We start from the raw sequence: 19,932 nt of genomic DNA on the forward strand, positions 1-19,932 counted from the left end.
AGAGCACACCTTATTGATGTCGTTTTTTAAGAAATATTACACAGTGGAAGACATCATTCTCCTTCCTCTCTCTTTCCTCCCCAGAGGTAAGTACCGTCTTGACGTTAATATATGTATTTTGTACACATTGTCTTTTGCAAAAAGACAATCGTCCCAAATTTGCTGAGGTTTTTGTTATAAGTGGCCATCAAAGATATGCGTCCTAGTGGATACTGTTAAAAACTCTGTCCTTTCAAAGTAAAGACAACAGTTCAACAGTTAGTTGAGAAGCTACCTGCTTTGTAGATATGGTTTTTAAAAGAGAGGTTTGAAAATATCTCCATTATGTTACCATTGACCCTCCTTATTTGGAAGAGTTATGTTCTGTCAATTCTTTGCTGACACTGCATGAGCAAGAATGAACCAGTGCTCCCAGGGGAAGGACAAGGTGAGGTTTCTGCAGCCTCTGGTCGTGACATGTTTGGGAACCTCTCAATGCACAACCTTGTCTTATGTGTGTCTCTTGAAAGACACCTTATTTCATATAGATTGTTGATTCATTAGTTGAACTCTCGGCCAACAGCACTATCTGTAACTCATGCCTGAAGGAAGCTCATCTAACACAACCATTTTCTACGAAAGGCCCATCACAGGCTCCTTGTGCTTCCGAACACTACACAACACTTCAGTACTACGTTTGAGGGCCATTCTAAAGAGCTAAAGCACCAAGGAGAAGCACAAAAGGTGACAAACGTAGCATTCCATAGATTAGAAAAAGGACATTTGTTGACGTGAGAATTAAAACAAGAGTTTTAATACTGTAATAGCAAAAACTGGAAACAACCCAAATGTGCACCAAAAGAAGAACAGTCAAAGGAGATGTCGTTTACTCATACTAACATGTAACAGTGAAAAAGAATGGCATAGGTCCAAGCAAATTGTTACAAAAATATCTCCAATGTAGTTTTGAGTGAAAAGAGGAGGTTGCAGAACCAGGTCCATGCCTCACAGGAACAGGTCTGCCTGAGGTTTGATCTCCAAGCAGCTCTATCCAGCCTAATGCCAACTGCTGTGAAAAAGGAAACAAAAATTCTGTTTCTGGAATGTGCTATTTGCCTAAAGAAAATCTTGCAAGCATGTGGCTGGTAGGTTCATCTAAAAGGACAGAGAGCTGAGACTTTGCTGAGCTTACAGAATAGGATTTACGAGTTCTTTCATTCCCTGATTCCTAAGGAATATTTTTAAGTAAATGTCTGCTTGTGTGACAACATTTCACGTGAGACTCGCTTGCATTATAACCTGGTAATGAGGTTGTGGGCCTTAGCTAACCATTACCAAGGCAAAGTTTTGCTGGCTCTCCTCTCTACCAAAAGCAACCTAAAGTTGGGCAGGACTATTTTGGTGTATCTGGTGTTATTTGGGCTGGTTTGCAGCACACACCCCCAAGAAGTCTCTCACCTCTGGGCCTCTGTACTTGAGGTAGCCTCTGCCTAGAACCTCTACCCAGGATGTGTAAATGGCTCACTCTTCATTTATCATGGCTTGGCTCAAATGTCCTCTGAGAGGTGGACACCAAGACAGGATTAAACGGGCAAGGATTTTATGAGGGGAAATGCTTCTGTAACAGAAAATGGGGTGGGGGAGCCTGGCAAAGTGGGAGAGCCATCAGGCCATGATGCAAGTCTGACTCTAAATGAGGGGGAGATAGAGGGAAGGATGGGTCCAAGTGTCCTACACTGCTGTATAGTCTAAGGAAGGCTTAGGAATGCCACTGGGGAGTCCTTGAGCACAAGCAGATCAGCAGAGGAGTCCATGCCTCCCAGGAACAGGTCTGCCTGAGTGTCTATCCCTGCCTCACTCACTGATTCAGAGCAGTCCAAGGGAAGCACGACCTCAGTGCAAACAGAGGATAGATCTCATAGCCCAGCAGACTACTGACTTCATAGCTTTGGTTAATTACGTTTGCTGCAGGTGGAGGCCTTCGAGGAGCAGTCTCCTGGATACCATATCTTATCAGTCAGTTTTCCCTGATCACTCTCTGCAAAACAGCCCCACAGAACAGTAAAACATCCACCACATTTCACCAGGAAACAGTAAAAACACATTTCAGACTGGATACAAGGCACATTCCAGGACAACAAGGTAATCTGAACTGGTGTTGGGAGTAGATTAAAACTGGATTACTTCTAGGGATCAAGCAATATCAAGAGAAAGAGAGAGAAGGAAGCAAGGGAGGGAAGACAGAGGGCGTTGGCCCTCAGCATTTGGGGCTAGTATTTGGGCATGCCCACCAGGGATCATAACCGGCTGCAAGACATCCTACAAGCCATAAAGTCAAAACACCTCATTCATTTTAAAAATATCATTTCATATATTGACTTTTGTTTTAACCCGTCCCCTCATTTCAGACAGGAGATCCAGAAAAGGGAGACAACTAGTCAGTAGCCGAAGCAGGACTAGAAACAAGGGCCCCAGACTCCTGGTCATTCATTCAGGAGGACATCCCTTGTTCCTGGCCGCCTCCCAACCTGTAGGAGGACAACATTGGTGAGGACAACCTGAAGGAACTGAAGTACTTGCTTTCACAGAAGTTCAAAGGAGGTGCTTGAGCTGGATCTTAGAAGATGACTAGGAGTTTGCCAGACATCTGAAGGGCATTGGAGGCAGTGCGTGCAAAGTAGGGAGGCCTGAAACAGCGGTGGGATCAGAAGGCACAAGTGGAGCCCTCTGCTCAAGTGGATGAAGCGCTGAGGAGTGAGGTGAGCCGGGGAGGAGGATGCACTGTGGAAGACAGTGGGGAATGCCTGCAGGGGTTTTGGCAGCGAATGCCAATAGGAAGAGCTACCCTCTAGCTCACTGTGGCTGGAGCAGGGACTGAGTTGCCTAGTAGCTGATGAGGGTGGGGAACGCCCACGACAAGGCCAGGGAAGAGATGACAACGGACAGTGGCAAAGGGACTACACAGGGCAGGGGAAGGACTTACCTGGAGATGCACGGAGGGCGCCACCCCTCCAGCGTTTCCCAGGCTGATGCCAAGAAGCAAAGGACCTGGCGACAGGAAAGCGCCCTGCGCCCTGAGGAGCCGGGCAGATGCTCGGGAAACGTGTGCTCCGCGGGAAGGGGACGGCGCTCAGGCGGAGCTGGAGCTCAGAGGAAGGTCGCGCACCAGGTGGCAGGGCCAGGACCTGGGCCCCATCCACCACCCTGAGGATCGCAGGTCCCCGGCTCCGCCCAGCCCAGCCACCCCCCCTGGATGCGCCACTGGGGTCCCTCAGCACCTCTGCCTTCAGCCAATAGGAAACCTGGAGGCGGGCGCATTCGCCAGGGCGTGGGGTCAAGGGTCACACAAATTGGCCTCGCTGGGTGGCCTGGAGGGGTGAAGCGGCGATGGCGCCGGCGGCGAGGGCCCGGCTGGGGCGCCGGCTGGGCTGCCCCGGGGGCGGGGCGAGGGCTCTGAACGGCGGCCGTGTGCTCACCGAGTCGGCAGGAGGCGGCGGAGGCCGGGGGCGCGCCTGTGGGCCTGTAGGTTGGCGAGCGCGCGGCCGGCGCCGACCGCATCCTCGTGGGAGGCTGCAGCTTTTCGGGGCGCAGGGCGCCCCCCCTTCGTGCTGCCCAGCTCTGGGCGGAGCCCCGCGCCAGCTCGCGTCCGCGCCGCCGGGTCGAGCCGCTGCCATCCCTCCTGGAGCTGGAGCGGAAGGAGCGGGCGGCCCCTCCCTCGGCGCGTTCCGGCCACTGCCGCCGCTGCTCCTCCCCGTGCCCTCGGCCTCTTGAGAAGCTGCCACGCTGGAGGGTGAGACTCCGGGAGGGCGCCCCTCGAGCGGCCACAGGCACAGGAGGGGGAGGCGACAGGGGCGCTGCCTGCCTTGATGGAGGCGTGGAAACGGCGGGGTTGTGGCGGCCCGTGGGAGCCACACCTCCCCGGCGGGTCGGGGTTGTCCCCACATATCAGGGAGCAGAGGGAGGCTCAGACAGGTCAAAGGACAGGCCCCAGACCCCACAGCTGGTAGGGGGAGGTACAGTGGGATCAGCACTCGGGCGGTTGGCCCCGGAAGTTCTGATGTTAGGACAGACGGCTGCAAAAGCTCTGGGACCTTGCGGGCCGGCTGGAGTCGGTGGGCCAGAGGGAAAGGAAGCGTTAACTGGAGCAGGTACAGGGATGAGCGAGGAGGAGCGGAGGTCCGCACACACTAGGGTGTTTGCACAGGAGGCGTCTGCCTTGACTCAGGTTTGAAAAGATGGCAGCAGAGGGCGACCTGCGGCAGCTTCTCTTGGAGCCAACAGTCAGAAGAGCAAAACGAGGTGCTTGGGATAGGTTCTTGTTGGGGATGCTTGTGGGAATCTCGATGCGGGATGAAAAAGCAGCAGATTGGACCAGTTTGGCTTCTGACTTGTCTGTCAAGGGTAACAAGTGATCTTGAACTGAAAAGGGGAGATCAAGAGAAACGGGGCATTGAAGCTCCAGAGGAATGACAAGTTGCGTTGTTTTTTCCTTAATATTGAGTTGTAAGAGTTATTTATGTGTGCTGGATAGAGGTCCTTTATCATATACATGATATGTGCGGATATTTTCTGCCAGCCCACGGCTTTTCTTTTGATTTTCTTAAGTGTCCTTTGAAGAGACAAATATTTAAATTTTAATGAAATTCAGTTGATCAGTTTTTCTGCTGTGGATTGTGTTTTTGGTATGTGTAAGAAGTCTTTGCCTAACCCAAGATCACAAAGATAGTTTTCCTATATTTTCTTGTAGGAGCGTCATAGTTTTAGTTCTTCTGTTTAGGTCTATGAGCCAGCCATTTGACCTGGTATTTGTGTATGGTGTGGGGTAGGGGCCTTTTTCCATGTGGATATCCCATTGTCCTAGGATCATTAGTTGAAAGACTATCCTTTCCTTATTGAATTGTTTGGCACCTTTGTCCAAGTCAGTTGCCTGTAAACAGTCAGGGTTTATTTCTGAACTGTCAGTTCTGTTCCGTTGATCTATATGTCTAACCGTATGCTAAAATTATGCTCTTTTGATTACTGTAGCTTTATAATAAATTTTGAAATTGGGAAATGTAAATCCTCCAGCTTGTTCTTGTTTTTAAAAATTGTTTTGTCTATTCTGAGTCTTTTGATTTTCCACATAAATGTTAGGATTAGCTTGTCAGTTTTTGCAGAAGTACTTGCTGGGATTTTGGTAGGGATTATGTTGAATTTGTAGATTGATTTGGGCACAAATGCCCTCTAACATTCTTTTGTCTTCCAATCCATGAACGTAGAATCTCTCATTTAAGTAGGTCTTTAATTTCTCTCAAGTATGTTTTGTAGTTTTCAGTATACAACTCTTGCATTTCTTTTGTTACAGTTATTCCTAAGCATTTTATCCTTTTTGATGGTATTTTGAATAGAATTGTATTCTCAACTTAATTCTTGGAGCTTTCCTTGCTAGTATATAGAAATACCTTTGGTTTTTGTACATTGACCTTCTATCTTTTGACTTTGCTGAACTTGTATATTAGTTTTATATGTTGTTGTGTATTCCTTAGGATTTTCTACATACAGGATGGTGTTGTCTGGTTGTCTGTGAATCAAGACAGTTTCACGTCTTCATTTCCAATTTGCATGCCTTTGTTTCTTTCTCTTGCCTAATTGCACTGGGTAGAGCCTTCAGTACAGTGTTGAATTGAAGTGCTGTCCGTGTTCTGTTCCTGATCTTAGGGAGACAGCATTCAGTCTTTGACCATTGCGGGTGATGCGAGCTGTAAGGTTTTCACAGATGTCTTTCCTCAAGTTGAGGGAGTTCCCTTCTTGTCCTACCTTATGCGGAGTTTCTTTTCTTTTTTAAAATCCTGAATAGGGACTAGATTCTGTCAAATGCTTTTTGTATATCTGTTGAGGTGATCATGTGATGTTTGTCCTTTATTCTGTGAGTAGGATATATTACGTTAGTTGATTGTTGGATGTTAAACCAGCTTGCATTCCTGGGAGAAATTCCTCTTGTTCTTGGACAATAATCCTTTTTCCACTGGGTTGGTTATGCTAACATCTTATTGAGGATTTTTTTCTTGTGATGTCTTTGACTGGTTTTGGTATCAGGATATTCCTGGCCTCATAGAATGAGTTTCTGGAAAAGTTTGTGAAGAATTGGTGTTATTCCTTAGGTAAATGTTGGGTTAATTTACCAATGAAGTAAGTTATCTGGGTCTGGACTTTCCTTGGTAAGAAGAGCTTGTTTTATTACTAATTTAATTTTTTTAAGCTTGTTATAGGCACATTAAAATTTTCGATTTCTTCTTGAGTCAGCTTGGGTAATTTGTGTCTTCCTAGGAATGTGTTTTTTCTTGTTAGTTATCTAATTTGTTGGCATAAAGTTGTTTCTAGTATTCACTTCTGATCTCCCACAGTTCTGTACGTTGGTAGTAATCTTCTTTCTTTAGTTCCCGATTTTGGTAATTTGTATTTTCTCTTTTTTCCTTTGTCAGTCTAGCTAAAGAATTGTCAACTTTATTAATGTTTTGAGAGAACCAAATTTTTGTTGAATTGATTTTCACTATTGATTTTCTGATTTCTGTTTGATTGATTTCTAGTTGTATTTTTAGTATTTCCCTTCTTTGCTTGCTTTCGGTTTAGTTTGCTCTTTCTAGTTTCTTAAGGTGGAAGGTTTGGCTATTGTCGAGATCTTTTTTCTTTTGTCATGTAGGTATTGAAAGCTACATTACAAGCTTTAAACTAAAGTTTAAAGCTAAAATTATAATTTTGTCTCTAGGCACTATTTAGCTACAGCCCATAAATTCGGATATGTTGTATTTCTTCTGTCTTCATTTACCTTCAAGTAGTTTTCAGTTTTCTTTGGAATTTCTTCTTTGACCCTGGAGTCATTTAGAAGTGTTTACTTTCCAAATATTGATGGTTTTCCTAATTTCTTTATTTGTGGATTTCCAATTTCATTCTGTTGTGGTTAGAGAACATACTTTAATTTCAGTCCTTTTACATGTATTGAGACTTTCTTTTTTCGCCTAGAATATGGTCTATCCTGGAGAATGTTCCCTGTGTGTTCTAAAAGGATGTGTATTCTGCTGTTGTTTGGGTGCAGTGTTCTAGAGATGTCAGGTCAAGTTGGTTGATAGTTTCTGGGTTAATCTATATTGTTTGCTCCTACTATTATGCACCACCCAGGCAGCTTTAATGTTCGTTATTAGCCTCTCATTGTTTTCAACAGACACTCCAGGAGGAAAGGCTGTTTGTTTTGGGTGATATCTGCATCAGGTCAGAAAAATAGAGCCTTGTTAATGGGGTCTTGCAGGGCACTACCAGACAGATGAAACGCGAGTTCTCTGGGAGTGGGGCTTTGCAGTTGTTCCAATCCTTTTCTGCCTCCCCCCATGGCTGCCAGATTGCTGATTTCCACTGAAATTGTGAGCTGTTTGTGTTGAGGGCTCCTGCAGAGCTGAGGAGAGGTGGATGGGAATAGGTCAGATTAAAATGCGACCAAGCTTGCTGTTCTGACTGAGAGTCAGCTGCTTTCCTGGAGTAAACATCCCCCAGATTGCTTGAAGTCTTTGGTTATTTGTCAGAGTTTTGAAAAGTGGATTCTGACAGTTTCCCAGTGTTTTTGTTGCTCCACTATTTTCACCGACATTGCTCAATCCATGTCCTTTGAATGTAGTTACGGATGTGGTCGGATCACATCTGCCATTTTGCTCTGTTTCTTTATGTCATTTTTTTCTCTCTGCTCTTCCTTTGAGGCCCTCTTTTGTGGTTAATAGTTATTTTTCTAGCGGACTTTTTAAATTCCTTTGTTTGGTGTTTTACTATATTTTGTTTGTTTTTTTAGTAGTTGCTCTTGGGATTAAAATATGTGTCCTAATTTATCACAATCTACTTCAGGTTAATAGTGACCTAATCCTGAGGAAACTAACTTTGTTTCAACATTGCTCCATTTCCTCCTCTCTCGTTTGTGTGGTTGTTGTGATCTATACCACATCTTTCTACATTTGAAGCCCAGCAAAGCAATTTATAATTATGATTTTGTGCGATTGTCCTTTAAATCTCTTAAGTGATGAAGATAGACAAAATATATTTGTGCAGTGTTTTATATTTACCTTTATAATTACTTTGACTGATGTTCTTCATTTCTTCTTGTGATTGTTACTGACCATCTGCTGTCATTTCCTGTCAGCCTGAAGGACTTCTTTAGTTCTTGTTCAGACGCGTCTCCTCTCAGTGAATTCTGTCAGTCTTTGGTCATGTCTTTATTCCAGCTTCAATTTTTTTTAAAGTGTAATTTTGCTGGATATAGAATTAATGCTTGGTTGACAGTTTTTGTCTTTCAGACTTTGAATATGTCATTCTATTCGTTTCTGGTCTCCGTAGTTTCTGATGAGAAGTGAGCCGTGAATCTGATTGTTGTTGCCTTGTACCTGATGAGTCCATTTTCTTTGGGTGCTTTCCAGAGTTTGTTTTTTAACAGGTTAACTGTGTTTTGTTGAGCATCTTTGATCTTAGATTTATGTTTTTTCATAAAATTTGGTGGGTTTTCTGCCATTCTTTCTATAAGTGTTTTGTTCTACTTTCTTTCTCTCTTGCCCTTCTGAGACTCCCATTTCCTGACTGTTAATACAATTGATGTTGTGCCACAGGTCTCTGCAGCACCATTCGTTTTCTTTTTCAGTCTTTTTTTTCTCTATTTTTCAGAATGAATACTTTCTATTGCTATTTCTTCAAGTTCACTGATTCTTCTGCCATCTCAAATCTGCTGTTGAGCCTATATAGTGAATTCTTTATTTTGTTATTTTGCTTTACAACTTTAAAATTTCTATTTAGGATTTTTGTGTTTGTTTTTCTGTATTCAGCGTCCGTATTTGTCAAGTCATTGTCATCATGTATTCATATGGTTTTTTAACATGGTCTTAAAATAGTCTTTGAAAAACAGTTCATTGATATCTTTGATAAATCTAACATCTGGGTCAACTGCGTGTCAGTTTCTGTTGGCTGCTTTTTTCCCCCTGGTATATGTCACTCTTTCTTAATTCTTGTATTTTTTTTTTTTGTTAAAAACTGGAGTTTTTCATGATATATTATAACAATTTTGGATTCTGATATTTTTCATGCTGAGGATTTTTTCTTTTGTTTTGTTTTTTAATTTTTATGGACTTGATCTATAGCCTCAGCCTCCTGGGCTGTGCGTGGCCACTGATGTCTTTGCTCGGTTCCTCTTATTTTTTTAGCCTGACTTCCTGAGGGTTGCCCCCAGTCCGCATCCCTTTGTGGTCAGCCAATGATTTGGGCAGAGGTTGTGCTCAAACAACTTGAGCTTCTAAGGTTTCTACCCTCTACCTTTGATTGTCTGTAGGTTGGAACCACATCAAAGTTCAGCCTGTTCTCCAGTCTCCTCATCTTTACTTTCCACCGGTGCTCAGGTCTCATCTGTCCATTCGTGCAGTTTCTCAGAAAGCTGTGGATGTGGGCAGAGGCTTCTGTCGCTCTCTCCTTTCTAGCATTTTCCCATGAAATTTCTGGCTGGTCTGCCTCTCCTCTTGCCCCAATCACCATTGCAATCAGGCTCGTCGAGTTGTGCATTTTACTTGTTTGTTTCCTACTAGTTTGCTGATGGGCATGAGTTTGCACCCTCCAGTTTCAGCATCCAATGAAGGTCTGTGCATTCTGGCAACAAAGCTGAAGGTTTTCATGGCCAGCCCTGTCCTGTTCAAACTTCTGTGCTAACTGAGCTGGGGCGGAAGGAACAACACAAGACAGGAAGTCTGAAGTCTCCAGCTGTTCTTACCTGTAGTTCTCACAGTCTTCTGTGAATAATTCCTCAGTTTCTTTGTGTTTTATTGATTTCCCAGGCTGTGAATTGGTGTTTTTTAAATAATTTTGTCCAGTTTTGCAGTTCTTTTTTGGTGAGAGCTTCACTAACTTCTTCACTCCACCATAGTTGGAAGTGCTCTGCTGGCACATTATTATAACACACATTACCGAATGCTGACTCTGTGTCAGGTGTTGTTCGAAGCCTTTTCCCATACTAGCAGATTTAATAACACAGTAGGTGCTCACCAAGTATTTGTTGAGTGTTGAATCAACAGCTACCACAAGCAATGAGAGAAAGCATAGAGTGCTGGGCATCCTCTGTGGACTCGCTTCTTTTCTATGTTTCCTGCCGTGTGGTCAGGGGCTGGCTCCTGCCTCCCCAGTGGGTCGTTTCTGTGGACCCAAGCCATTCCCAAAGGCCAGGGAACTGAGCTTTTTGACTCACACAGGGGTGCATGTGTATATGTTCCCTGTGAATGTGAGGAGAGAAAATATCACAGGGAAAAAGGAGGGATATGTCACTTTGGGATGACTTGATTAAAAAAGTCACCAACACGTCAAATTTAAAGGAAATATTTAGCTAGCTTTCCTCAGGCCATGCTGCAAGTAAAAAGAAAATCTTTCTTTTGCTGAGGAAGAGTCACCCTGAGCTAACACATGTGCCAGTCATCCTCTATTTTGTATGTGGGTCGCAGCCCCAGCCTGGCCACCAAAAGTGGTGTAGGTTTGCATCCTGGAACCAAACCCAGGCCACCCTAGCAGAGCGCGCCGAACTCACTCACTGGGAACTAGTCCACATGGCCGGCACCCCCGCCAAGAAAATTCTTCACATTTGCTCGTTATTGGTCAGCTGGCTTTTCCTAAGGATTAGGTTTATATATAGTCTCTGAGATTGACTACAGAGGCCTGTGATAAACTGTAAACAGCCAAGGGACAGTGGGGCGTCATTTGGGTCACTGTAGAATTTGTTGTCCAGTTTGTTCGAGAGTGAACGTTGGGACATCAGGTGTAAGCTAGGACTATCCCAGGCCACCCGGGAAGGTGCTCACTCTGGGTTTTATGGGAAAGGAGCCGATTCTAAAGCCAGGCTGCCCTTGGCTTCAGCCCTACCAAATCCTCCGTTTCCTCATGTGGCCAGTGAAAGTGAGGATTGATAACATCACATCGCGTTTGGGTGAAACACCCAACAGAGTCACTGGGCTGTGAATGTGTCACTTTCGCTGTGGCTGTGGTATGAATGCTTCTTCATGGCAGGGCTTTGAGAATGTCACAGTGCAGTATCAGGGTCAAGAGGGTGCATTCTGGAATCAGACAGCCTCCACATCTTAGCCGCGTGACTGTATTAGACAAGTTACTTAATCTCTAGGAGCCTCGATTTTCTCCTCTATCGACTACTCCTCTTACTACCACCAGTAATGATAGTGAGTACGTGCCGTCGCTCTTACACATTAAGTCAAGTACTATTCACTGTAGGGGCTTTAGCTCTATTAACTCATTTAGTCCTGACAACAACCCAATAAGAGAGATATTGTTCTCAACTCCAGTTCACATAGAGGGAAACAGACACAGAGAGGTCAAGCAGTCTGTTTCAGATCACACAACTGGTCAGGGTCTACCAGCTGTAGACCCTCTGGTGTTGCCAAGATTCAAACTAAGGTAATGTTCAACTTTACTGCTTTGCGAGACTGTGTCTTGGTGAACGGGGAGGATCTGATAACTAGATCCTTGGGTGAGTGTGAAGATGAAATGAGATAGTGCATCTCAAGCACTTAGCATGTAGCAAACATTCCATAAGTGTTGGTTGCTGTGTTAATAGTGTGTGTTCTTGGAATGGGTAAACAAGCTGCCATTTATTGCTGGAAAAACTGGACGTCCCAGATCAGTGAATGCTTTATGGGAACTTTTTTTCAGATTTCACCTGCCGCCTGTGGCCATGGATTCACACTGCTGTCCTCTAAAGCTAAGGATGGGACGAAAGTTTGGTAGATGGAACTCAACAGAGATTCTCAGTTTGGATTTCACAGGAGCCGAAAAGAGAAAATTGAGGCTCTCGCCTTGGCTTTTTCTGCTGTGATTTGCTGAGGAAGCTCCCTCTGATTTTCAAGAATCTGATGACATAAAGCAAACCGTAACAACAACATAGATGGAGTCTTGAAAGGCACATTGTTTGGAACTATCTGGACTAGATTATTTTCAGCCTGTTTGGTAAAGGTCCTTTGCTGATAAGTAGGGATGTTATTTTTTGGCCCCAGAGTGATGACCTTTGTTTCCTAGCTTGAGATATCCTGAGGCACTCTACAGTGCCTAGAATGTGGTCTGGGCAAAAAATTCAATGAAAGCCTTAAGATGGAGGCTTTATTCCAGATATTTGAAATTGGATTATAAAATGTTAGAAATGATTTATGATATTTGCAAAAGTAGACACGAGTCAATCAATATGATGAGGACAATATGAAACATTTTTTAAAATAAAGGGGAATTACCCAGAAATACATACTGGACAAATCTTTCTTTTCATTTTTTTCCCTCTTCCCTCATTTGTATGCAAATGTCTGTTTATAGAATTTTGATCACAGTGTATATTTTGTTTTCTGCCTTTTTTCACTGAATTTCATATCAGAATCCTTTTACCCTTAGTATTGAAGTCTTTATTGGCTGTACGATGCCAAATGACATTTCTTTTTACCTTTTGTTAAGAATGATTGTAGACATATGCAAAAGTGGATGGAATAAGGTAATGCACCGCATGGGCCATCACCAGCTTCCACCATCATCAGCTCATGACGATCTTGTTTTACACATTTCCCCCATGTTCTCCCTCAGCAAATTTAGAGCAAATCATAAGAAAATTGATTTCATTCATAAATATTTCAGTACATATCTAAAAACATAAGGACTGAAAAGAGTGGTAAGTATAGCATCACACCTAAAAATAATTAACAATGTAATCCCTTAATATCAAATAGTTTGTCAGTGTTCAAACTGACAGTTGTCTTATAAGTGTCAATAGATTTTTATTTTATTTTTAAAAATTTATTTGAATCAAAAGCTGGATAAGGTCTAGACATTGCAAGTGGTTGAGAAGACTTTTATAGTCTTTTAAGTCTGTTTGAATCTTTTATCCTTGAAATACATTTAACGAAGAAATCTCATTGTTTATTCTATAGAATTTTCCAGTCTTCAGTTTGTTGAATGCATCCCTGTGGTGCTGGTTGACATGATCCTCTGTCCTCTGTATTTCCTGTCAATAGGTAGTTGGACCTAGAGCCAGTTTCCCTTTCAATGTTATATATTAACTTTTCCCAGGCCCTTAGGGGTCCATGCAGATAGTAATGGGGGATGTGAATCACTTGTCAGTATTTTAAAGTACTTCATATTTTCAGCTACTAATATGAGCTAACAACATTGTCCATTTTCTTTGATTTTGCCTAGAATCACATCATCTCATTGTGATAAACCAGTTATTTCATGCAGATCAAAAGCTCTGTCTGCAAATTATATCAGTCACTGATGAATATGGATGGGCAAGTATATTATTATAACATTCATAATGCCATTTATTTGGTGGATGAGATGTTTTTAAAGATGAGGATTATAGGAGAAGATAGGGGGTCATTAGTGAGGAGTATGTTGAGAACCAGTGCGTTTGCAGATCTTCTCCTCAACTCCAGACTCCACTGTAAATAGTCAAAAGTTCATTGTTTAAAACCTGTCAGAGGAATTCCATACATAGACCAATCTGGCCTCTCCAGTAGGATTATAAAGAACAATAAGTTTCTGCTTTAATTCCTTTATTTTTTATTATTTATTTTTTGTGAGGAAGATCAGCCCTGAGCTAACATCCGATGCCGATCCTCCTCCTTTTTGCCGAGAAAGATCGGCCCTGAGCTAACATCTGTGCCCATCTTCCTCTACTTTATATGGGACGCCACCACAGCATGGCGTGACAAGTGGGGCGTCGGCGCACGCCCAGGATCCAAGCCAGCGAATCCCGGGCCGCCGAAGCACAGCGCGCACACTTAACCGCTTGCGCCACCTGGCCGGCCCCAAGTTTCTCTTTAGAGTGACTTCTAGACAACATTTCATCTTACATGCTTATTTAAAAATTAAAATTTTCTATTTTGAATAGGTAACATATTTGCATAATTTAGAATCGTAATGGCGCCATAGAACATATGATGAAGAGTCTGCTTTCCACCTCTGTCCTCCCAGGATCATGATTTTTCTCCCTGTCGACAACCTGTGTTAACAGTTTCCTGTTTATCCTTCTGGAGAGATGTAATGCATGTGCGAGCAAATGCATCTACAAATGTATTCTTTTTGCTTCCTTTATTAGAAGTGGTGTCATATAACATGTGCTGTTTTTCACCATACTGAGAAATCCTAGTGGCTATTGCAGAAAGTGGCTATTGCTTTTACTTTCCTGAAAAATTCAAATGGTGTGAAATGACATGTGAAGAGCTTTCTTTAATAAGACTAAGGATGCTTTTCAGTAACCCCATGTGTCATGGAGGCAGTGTGGTGCAGTGGGTTGGACTTGGGGGCCAGGGTTCTGGTCCTTGCTGTGCCACTAACTTATGTGGCTTGAGTAAGTCATTCCGATCTCACTGTGTAACAATGTAGGGGTGGGGCAGTGTCATCTCTCATGTTAGAAGTGCTCTGACTCTGCGTCAGTGCACTCGCCCTGGTTGTGTTTGTTTCAGCGAGGGGAGACGCGTGTGTTTTGGAGCTCTCACCCATCCCACTGCCTCTGGACAGACCTCAGGAGACACAGGTGCTACAGGTCTCCTTTGGCAGCGCCCACTGTCGTCCTGACAAGACGGTGAAGGACGTGAATTGACCTGTTCAAGATTGATGGATGGTGGGGGGACCACTTTCTTGCCCTAGGGCCTGAAGTGGCCCATTTGATTGACCCACATCTGATTGTGAGGCTGTTGGAATTTCCCGAGCAAATCAGGAGCATGGCTCAAGAGACAATGTTGGGCAGACTTGGCTGACTCTTTTCTGTTCTCTGCTCTCTGTGGTTCTTGGGAAATCTGAGGTATATGTAAACATGACAGTGCACACCAGGCAGCCTCATCAACGCCTGCCTTTGTTGTGAAGTCACTGAGCTGGGCTACGTGTGTAAACGGCTTTTCCCTTGTACTGAGAGAAGCCTGTTTGCTAACACTTCCTCCAAGACGCGGGGCTTTCAGAGTCCAGGCTCCTGGGTAACCCCGACCGTCTCCAAAAAAGTGGTTATTCCAGGGAAGGCCAACTTGATGAAATTCATCACATTTCATTTTCTGGCTAGGGTTCTTTGTAGGAAAAGCCGAAGGTGGTGTTTAGGAACTCTTTCCAGAGGGGACTTGGCCTTGAGGGCAACCTGGTGACAGGTGCAAGGAATGGGGTGTTATGAGCGGTTCGGGGGATTCGATTGGAGACGTAAAAGAAACTCCACTCCAAACAAATGGACTGAAGGTATATTTTATTATACAGAGGATAGTAAAGGCGGTAGTCCTCCAACAGATCAGAATAGGTCAAATAATAAGAGGGAAAAACACCAGCTCCATCAGAATGGGAAACCCCTGATCAGCTGAGATAGCGGCAGATTCGAATAGGTCATATAATAAGAGGGAAAAACATTGGCTCGATCAGAAATGGAAAAACATTGGCTCGACCAGATCGACTGAAGGGAAATGACACAAGGCAACCGGAAAGAGAAACACCAGGTTGACCGAAAAGAGAACACATCAGATCAATTACTTCACAATAAATCCATTACTCACAACATCCACGCCCCAGTACCGAGAGAGTCCTGTCAATCGACATGGGTGTGTGGGAATCACACGTCCTGGGCAAGGCGTCCCTTCCACAAGTGGAACTCTCACCAGGCCTCGCTTTCCAGCAGTTTATATAAGCAGTTACAGAGTTTACAGAGCAAGCATTCAGTGTTTCCATGCACAAAAGGTTATCAGTGGCGTACATGCACTGAGCACCCTGGCTGTTGTCGCAGCCCAGTAGTTGTGTACGTGCATTGGTTTGTGGTTATCGTTCCAGCCCAGCACAGATGGTCAGTCAGGCCCAGGCTGCGGCGCCCGAGGGCCTTGAAATTTTTACACATTGCAACTATGTTCATGGGAGAAGGGCCAGTTCCCACCACTCAGAAAGCAGCTTTTATATTTCTTTTTGTGCTGGTGGCTGTAGGTCAATGGAGTGGCCAAACATGGCTGTACTCATGTCAAGACAAGGGGGTGCTGAGTCCTTTCACAGGAGGTGCTCGCCTCTCATGGAATTCCTGAGAGGCAGAACGAGGGCCCAGAGGAGAAGCAGAGGGAAAGTACAGGTGGCCCAGCCTGTTGCAGCATGTCTGGACCCCAGCATGCCTGGAGGTGTGCCTGCACTGGCTGGGAATATTGGAGAAGGAAACCCAGTGGCAGTTGGGTGAGCAGTTGGACTAGGACCACTTTCCAGACCCCCTTCCAGTCCTGACATTCTTGGGTTCCACACACCTGTAGAACTGATTTCATTGGTGGTGGTATTCTTTAGTCTTCAGCCTGGCAAACAGCTATTACGGACAATGTGGAAGGAAAGTGGTGGAAAATGAACCTTACAGGTGAGTTCCCACAAGGACTACCCCTCCCCAAGTTGTGTTGAGCATTAAACATCTCTGGAGTGATTACTGTGTGATAGAGTCACAGAGCAGTACCAAGCAAGGTTCCTCAGGCCTGAGAGGAGCAGTGAGCGCTCCACGGAGAGCTGTGGAGAGTGTTGTTCCATCTCAGGGGGAGCTCCGTGCATCAGCCTGGTGGGAGGGCAGGTGCATGAGCATTGATTGGGATGGCTAGACCTTCTTTGGATTCCTTCTTTATTTTTAGCCAAATTGATTAACTTCAAAAATTCCTCTGTTTCAGTTCTATTTCTGTTGGTCTTTAAAAAAATTTCCCTCTAGTTCCTCGCGTTATGCTGGTGGGTTTAAACACCAGTCTCAGCTCTGGCAGCATATTAAAATCACCAAGCGATTTAGTTTGTATTATTTTACCTTTGCACCTGTGTCTAACTCTGCCTTCTTTTTGACCTAGAGAGTTTCCCTAACAGTTACTATGTGTGTGTATGGGGCCGCCAGTGAGGAATGACAGAGGAGAGGCCAGAACCCCACAATGCTTACCGTGACCATATGTCTTGCTTCTCCCCAGATGGCCCTCAGCCATTAGCGGAAGTCACAAAGTCCATAGAACGCAGGCCTTCGATGGACAGGTGGTCCAGGTAAGAGGCGTGGGCTGAGAGCTACTCATTCTGCCCCTTGGGGCACTTTTGAAAGGGGGAAACTAGAGGGGGGGTGAAGGGAAATTTTTAGGCGGATTTTCTGAATTAATAAATTATTTTATACAAATGGTCGCCTGGCTACTGTAGGCCAGGATGTTCAGTACTGGAACATGGGGTACCAACTTGAATAAGGTTTGGGGGGAAAACACTCTAGTGGGAGAGACAAGTTGAAAAAACTAGCTGTACCTGAGTGTGCCCAGGCTCTGTGTGTGTTTCAGGCTGGCTTTATCTTGTTCACCATTTATTCCCATGTTTGGGGCAATTCCTGGCACATGGTAGATATCTATAATCAATACTTAAATACATAAATGAATGCATACCGAAAGTGCTATAAGAGTAGCAAAGGGGAGTCATTAAGTCTTCCGGGGATGGAATGGAAGGCACAGAAGGCATCGTGGAGGAGGTGACAGAGGAATTTACCAGATAGACCAGGAATGGGTGGTGGGAAAGGTTTCATGGCAGAGGGGAGGTGGCAGGTGGAGCCTTTAACTGCTGAGAGCATGTGGGGTGGCTGGAGTTTGGTATGCTTACAGGGGAGTGCTGTGGCATAGGCTGGAAGACAGGTGGAGAGTGAGCGATGCAGGGTTTTCTAGGGTTGGGGGAGGAGGTGATGAAGGCCACTTGGGAAGGCGTGGGGAGAAGGGACATGTGGAGAGACATGTAAGGAGGATTGACCAGATTTGGGGCTTGATAAGAGGTCCAAGGAGTGAGCTAGAGGGAATGGAGCCTGACTCCACTGGCAAATGAGTGGCTGCTGATGTTCTCAACCCGGATGGGGAAGTCCTAGAGGAGGAGGCTCGTGTTGAGTGGGAGAGAGAAGCAAGGAGGAGGTAGAGAGTGAAATTGTTTTTAGTATGCAGTAGAGTATAGTGCGTCTTGCACAGACTTGAAAGTCCCATGGATGCGAATTCAAGTCCCTGCTTCCCCACATATTAACTGGATGACTTTGGTCAAGTTACCAACCTTCTCTGAGATTCAGTTTCTTCGTAGGTGTTCTTGGTTATTGACTTAGCACAGTGCCTGGCATAATAAGCATTTAGTAAACGGTGCTTTTCATTAGGCAGTTAGAAAAGCAGGTCTGGAACTCAGTAAAGTTGTTGGGAATGGAGATAGCAGTGTACAGGTGACAGAGAAAGCCTTGGAAACGGATGCAGCCTCCCAGGGGAGTGTGAAGAGGAGGAGAGAAGAGGGCAGAAGACAGACCTTGGAGAAGGATTCCAACACTGAAGGGTAAGGAGTAAGGCTGAGCTAGGGAGCAAGACTGGAAGCTATGGGAGAGGCAGAAGAGAGAGATGGGGAAGAGAAAGGCTTGTGGAGAAGGGAGTGGTTCTTCAGGGATGGACTGGGATGGAGGAGCTCTTGGGTCTTCTCCTTAGGACATCTGGCCCTTTCCTTTAGCAAGAGCCGCATCAGTGGAGGGGCAGGCAGAAACCAGGCTGCAGTGGAGTGAGAAAGAATAAGAAGTGGAGGTTGTGTGGGGCAGCCTGCCTGGACTTGGCCCCCTCAGGTTCAGGAGCAGTAGGGAATGCTCCCGTGCTTTGGGTCCTTTGAGCAGGACACTGGGCTGCCAAAGATTTCTTCTCATCAACCTTCCCTCTGTTTGTCTGATAGATCGCTTGTGGTCAGGACCATAGTCTGTTCCTAACGGATAAAGGAGAAGTCTATTCTGATGGATGGGGCCCAGCTGGGCAAACAGGTAGTGGACCTTACACCTCCTTGGGATGGTGCAGTCTGGAGCTGTGAGCAGTGGGGCTCTCATGGGCTAGAACCACCTGCCTTCATTTGACTCTTACCTCTCTTATCACTTCCTGGGGACACTGTTCTGTTTGTCCCTTCCCAGTTCCCTCATCCCCAGCTCCCATGGAAAGGAATCAATAAAGGATTGGGTGGAGGATTAGAGCCACCCCTCAGCAGAGGAGCTGTGAGCCTTTCTCTCAGCAGAGACAGGAAACTGTGTGAGGCTTTCAAAGAGAAAACAAGTGTCCCCTAAAAGGAGCTTGATGTTCACTGATTTGAGAAGAATGTGATTAATGCAGGGAGGAATGATTGACACATTTTCTCAAGCTTGTATATTTAACCTTTTTGTTTCTGATATTGGTCTGAAGAGAGGGCCATTAATATAAGACTAAATCTTGTAGAAATCCTCAGTAATCCTACCAGCAGATGAAATCATCTTTGTTCATTGTCTACTGTTTTCTTCCAATCCTCGTTCATATGTGCACATTTTTTCCCCCAAAGCCACAGTAGATAGTTGTATGTCATAGCTGCACATCCTTCTAGTTGCTGTATGTGGGACACGGCTTCAGCATGGCCGTAGAAACGGTGCGTCGGTGCGTGCCCAGGATCCGAACCCGGGCCGCCAGCAGCAGAGCGCGCACATTTAAGGGCTAAGCCACGGGGCCGGCCCTTTTTTTTGATGAGAAAGATTCGCCCTGAGTTACCGTCCGATGCCAATCCCTCTCTTTTGTCTAACGAAGATTGCCCCTGGGCTAACATCTGTGCCCATCTTCCTCTACTCCACATGGGATGCCGCCACAGCATGGCTTGACAAGTGGTGCATCGGTGCACGCCCGGGATCAGTACCTGGGAGTCCCAGGTCGCCGCAACGGAGCGTGCACACTTGACCGCTCCGCCACAGGGCCGGCCCCCATTTGTGCACATTAGTATACAGTAATCACAGCATAGGTGTGGTTTTATATGCTTGTTTTATCATTTATACTTACATAAAGCATTTTTCCATGGTGGTAATATTTTCACAGTTACAGTTTTTAATATTTGTATGATATAGCATCAATTTAATTTATCATAATTAATAATTAATTTAACCATTTTATTATAAAATTACATGAGCATTTCCCT

The sequence above is a fragment of the Diceros bicornis genome, unplaced genomic scaffold (genome assembly GCF_020826845.1).
Source record: "Diceros bicornis minor isolate mBicDic1 unplaced genomic scaffold, mDicBic1.mat.cur scaffold_56_ctg1, whole genome shotgun sequence".
Taxonomy (NCBI): Eukaryota; Metazoa; Chordata; class Mammalia; order Perissodactyla; family Rhinocerotidae; genus Diceros; species Diceros bicornis.